The 5,000-nt window shown below is 41.2% G+C and overlaps 1 protein-coding gene across 3 annotated transcripts in view; it reads left to right on the top strand.

Moving 5' to 3' along the window:
* The first annotated feature begins 2,426 nt into the window (after positions 1 to 2,426).
* The window catches only part of CycE (cyclin E), a 20,475-nt gene continuing 17,901 nt past the window's right edge, over positions 2,427 to 5,000 (top strand). The window contains exon 1 of one of the 3 annotated variants that reach the window (XM_076195065.1): positions 2,427 to 2,572. The gene's annotated coding sequence lies outside the window, so the exon portion shown is untranslated. Of the gene's footprint in view, positions 2,573 to 2,998; positions 3,135 to 5,000 lie in introns of those variants that run through there. The other 2 variants (XM_076195067.1, XM_076195066.1) reach the window with 2 other exon arrangements.

Below are 5,000 nucleotides of genomic sequence, written 5' to 3'. Positions count from 1 at the left end.
AGCAATTAAATTTCGCAAAGTTTATTCCTTCTTTTGAACATATATAACACAAGTAAATGGTTAAGTAATTTTAATTTCATGGGGATGTGATGATCATCGTAGAGTACAAGCATAAGAAAATGCTTACTATATTGCTAATTGGCATCTCTCAATGTTGTTGGGATTTAAATGCCCAAGTCAGTTGAGGAAAAGCCCCGTTCTCGATGAAAGGCGGGAAAACCCTTAGTGGCAGATTTTTTTTTACAATTGTGTTGTAGAGATCATTAATAACCAATACACATTTACATTACCACACCTTCCTTTAATAAAATTGCATCATTTCCCAAATCAGTATTACCTGTTCATTTTTTCTAATATTGGATAAATTTGAACATAGGCACTAATTATAAGGACATTTTGAAATATGAAATATTTGCTATAGTATTCACCACCATTCTCTTACTACTTCTTTTGATAACTTTTTTGAATATCGGCCTGTGAGTAATAACAAAAAGAAAACGCAAAAATAAAAAAATAGATATATACACATCCCAGCTGCCGCCTTGGGATGGTGCCGTCACCCTGTCAGCTTCCAAATTAGGAGAACTTGAAGTTGAGCTTGATAACCAGACAAATGCCGACGATACACCCAATATACAAGAGCTGGATATTTTTATTAGGAATAACTGAAGAAGTTGTCATATGAAAATAACGTGATTAATATATATATAGATAAGCGAGTTCAAATATCGTTGAAAATGAGATATAGAGGCGACAAGGGGAAGCACTTATCTCCCACGAAAGTCGTCTATCGATGTGAGACGGGAAGGGGCATGGCTGGCAGTCACGGGCCCGGACACGTGATCCAAGACCATGACGGGGAATCACACACGCGCACGCACACACTCAAACGCCCATTTATTATGTCGACAATACATTTCTACTCACGTAGTGGGAGAACAAAATTTGTTTTGAGAGGAAGAAGAGATTATGATGCAACGAGGAAACAAAGTAATTATCACACAAACAAGAGAAAAGATAGATTAACGAATAAATAGATAAATGATAATTAGATACTTAAACAAATAATAAATAGATTAATAAATAATGATAAATAGATATATTAGATGATGAAAAGATACTTAATGAATCACTACATAAATAATACATAAATATATAATAAATACTTAAATAAATGATAAATAAATACATAAATAAAAGAAAAGTTTGTGAATATATAAATGAATAAATAAATTTCTAATTAGACGGGCACATTTCTAGTGTCATTTCATTCCATGGGCGCAAAGATTATATATATATATATATATATATATATATATATATATATATATATATATATATATACATACACACACAGTTGGAACAAGTTAGATGAGAAAGTAGTGTGTGCAAAAACAATACATGAATTCAAAAATAGTTTAGATAAAATGAGTTACAAAGACGTGACAACACGAGCATAGCTAGGTAAATACACACACACACACACACATATATATATATATATATATATATATATATATATATATATATAATGTGTGTGTGTGTGTATAATATATATATATATATATATATATGTATATATATATTAAAAATAACCATAACACACACACACACACATATATATATATATATATATATATATATATATATATGTGTGTGTGTGTGTGTGTGTGTGTGTGTGTGTGTGCGCGCGCGCGCGCATATTCGTATAATTGTATATGTCTAAATTCACATTGACACGTATTTCGGCATAATTTTCAGCCTAACGAAATTTGGCCCCTTGCAACTTTTTGAACCTCAAAATGATGTCGACTGATGGTTTAACTAGCAGTCCATTCTCCACCCATTAACGCTGTGGGCATTAATCACAATAATCAAGTCACTGATGATGACGGGAGGGTTAAAAGGGATAAATGGTGTATGTTTTGCCCTAAACGAGACAATGGAATCGCTTGGCGGCAGCCATGACGGATGTCAAAAGGGTCGTCCCTCCCAGGGCGTCCCTGCCAAGAGCCTTTCCCTCCTCCTCCTCCTCCTTCCAACCTCCTGCAGGACAGCGCGGCAAACTGGCTGTAGCCTTGACTGGCTGGATGTCAATGTATCCCAAATCAGCTGGCGCCCGGGGATAGATTTTGTTTTTCCCGCTAAAATAAGTAATGCCTAGCAGCCAATGGCAGGGAGGCGGCTTGGCCGGGGGGTTCCAATAACATCCAGGTCATTGTCCATTGGCGCGCAAAAGTCGTCCATTTCTTTGACAACGTAGGGAGCTGGAATGTGCGGTAAGACTTTTTAGACATAATTTTTTATTCCAAATGCAACGGTGTATCATATAAAGGATAATTTTGCCTCCTCATTTTTTAAAATTTCTGTCAGACTTTTGTTTACATCCGGTACGTTTTAGTAGAGTTCAGATGAGTGAATGCGAGGTAAGCACCAATGAGCGGTCTCTACGGCTTGGCTCCGCCCAGCTGATATTTCGCGCCCAGCACTTCTTGCTACCCCAAGAACACGAAGGAAGCTCGATCCGGGAATGTGCTAAATTATTTCGTCTATCTCACGGAATTCCAAAAAGGTAAGGTCCCAGTGGTTAGTTTAAAGAAGGTTCTACCCCTGCTCATATGTAATTTGTTGTGTAGAAGTGTAAATTCAAGCGTAAATGGAAATATTGTGGTGTAGGTTGAAGCAAATGGTGCTTCCCCAAGACCCGCATCTGCGCGCCAAAGATCACTGAACAGAAAGTTTATTATTTTGCCATCCTGGGCTTTTGGGAACGAACGAGTGCAACCGTAATTGTACTTAAAGTGGTAACCAGTGGACAAAGAGTGCTTTGGAATACTAGTGAACTACCATCATCTTGTGGTGTTTGATTTATTACGGCTAGAAAATAGTAAACACAACGAGGACTCTGCCTCCACAAAGGGTGGCTCAATGTCGTAGCCTTTTCAAGGGCATCTTGCCGGCATCCCCAAGCTGCCCACGCATTATTTTTCAACAAAATGGTGATAACATTGCTCCCTTTTGGACAAGGATGTGTAATGAAGCTACAGGCTTCCAATAATCGTGAGTGGTTCTCCAATCCAGCGTGGTGAAGTGATGAAGATTCTCGAGTTTACGCGGGGAGGCCATCGCGGGAGGTTTGTGAACCAAGTCCTGATTTTCAACCCAATCCTCAAAATCCTGACGTCCACAAGTGTTTACAGAAGAACAAGTTCTTTGCTTGGTCACTTCCCAAGGCAATGACCACGAGAACAGATGGCTAAAACGATCATAATGACTCGCCAGTTGGCGTTTTATGATCGTGGTCGTCCTGCTCTTATCTCGGTCGATGTGATGGACAATTTTATTTTGCTTAATTCCCGTTTTTGGGATTAATTCCTCCCAATATTACCCCCAAATGCCTTCCCACCTTCCCTGACTACCTCTGCTCCCCGCAGTCCCCCTTTTTTGCCCTTAGGAATCCTCTTATTTGCTCCCTAATCCAATCACTCCCTATGATGATCATGATGGTTGATCACATTCCCCCTTCCATTTCTTCCCATTTCTGGTTTTCTGTCTCGTAATTCTCCGTAACTGTTTCATTGCAGCTTAGGATTGAATATCTTGTGTTTTATTCCGTTTATCTTTTCCTCAGAGTCCGTTGCATGACATGAATTAACGTCTCATTACCTATATTTTTTGTGCTCACAAGATCAGTTCTCAAAGATCCTTCGTCTTTGGTGCCCAGACTCAGTGTAACGGGTGATGAGGCCAACAGGTGACCATAGGGTAAACGCTTGTTCGCCCCATGACGGACTCCAGCTCCATATTTCTTTTTTCTGAATGATTAAACCAGGTCATCAGTCAGGGCTTCTACAGGTCACCTTATGTCAGGTCATTGACTGGCACCAATATTGGGCAATGGCAATGCAGATTAGCACGGGAAATTGACTCGTTATGTCTGTGATGTTGCCTCCTTAAGATTCAGGTCAGCATTCCCACACCACGTATGTGCATCGGAAAGTTATTCTGTGAACAGCACAGTCCGCCCAAAGACCTCTTTTCTGCCCCCAGTAAAAGAGAGCAAGTGATAGTGGCTAGCCCCTCTCTTTCTCTCTTCATCTCTATCTTTCACCCCTCTTGTGACAACATAACAATGAAGGAGACTGCAAGAGACCATAAGGCCTACACTAGGTAGTTCCAATATTTTTATATCTTCTCCACTCCTTGTCCTCTCTCTTTTTTTTTCTTTCTCTCCTTCCTCTCCCTCTCTCCCCTTTTGCTTTCTGCTTCCTTTCTCCTCTCTTCCTACTCACTCACTCTTCCCTTCTCTTCTCCCTCCCTCCTTCCTCCCTCTTCTCTCCTGCCTCCCTCCCTCCCTCCCTCCCTCCTCTGTTCTCCCTCCCTCCCTCCTCTGTTCTCCCTCCCTCCCTCCCTCCTCTGTTCTCCCTCCCTCCCTCCATCTCTCCTCTCCCTCCATCTCTCCTCTCTCCCTCTCACTCTCCTCTTCCCCCACTCCTCTCTCTCCCCCTCTTTTCCCTCTTCCCTCTCTCCTTACCCCCCTCTCTCCTTGCCCCCCTCTCTCCTTACCCCTCTCTCTCCTTGCCCTCTCTCCTTCCCCCCCTCTCTCATTACCCCTCTCTCTCCTTTCCCCTCTCTCTCTCTCTCTCTCTCTCTCTCTCTCTCTCTCTCTCTCTCTCTCTCTCTCTCTCTCTCTCCCCCCCCCCTCTCTCCTTTTTTTCTCTTCTCCCTTCCCCATCACCTCCTCTCTTTTTTCCTCTTCATTTGTGTGTTCTGACACTGCAGTGAGACGATTGATTTATTCAATGGTGACTAAGTTCAGTACTTTGTATTTGCCCTTGGATGTGCTGACTCGTACATGTTTTTGTCACAAAGTGCCATTGAAACGTGTCTATGTTAATCACTTTGGTACAATGATGCCTACGTAGGCGTCATGACGTGCGAGTGCAAACGTGAGGATCTGGCATCCGTGTCTTAATCAATTTTTTTTTTTTTAATTATTT

Source organism: Oratosquilla oratoria, chromosome 12 (assembly GCF_046742065.1).
Source record: "Oratosquilla oratoria isolate Oo_2021 chromosome 12, ASM4674206v1, whole genome shotgun sequence".
Lineage (NCBI taxonomy): Eukaryota > Metazoa > Arthropoda > Malacostraca > Stomatopoda > Squillidae > Oratosquilla > Oratosquilla oratoria.
The sequence above is the reverse complement of the archived record's forward strand: the minus strand, read 5'-3'. Positions and strand labels throughout refer to the sequence as shown.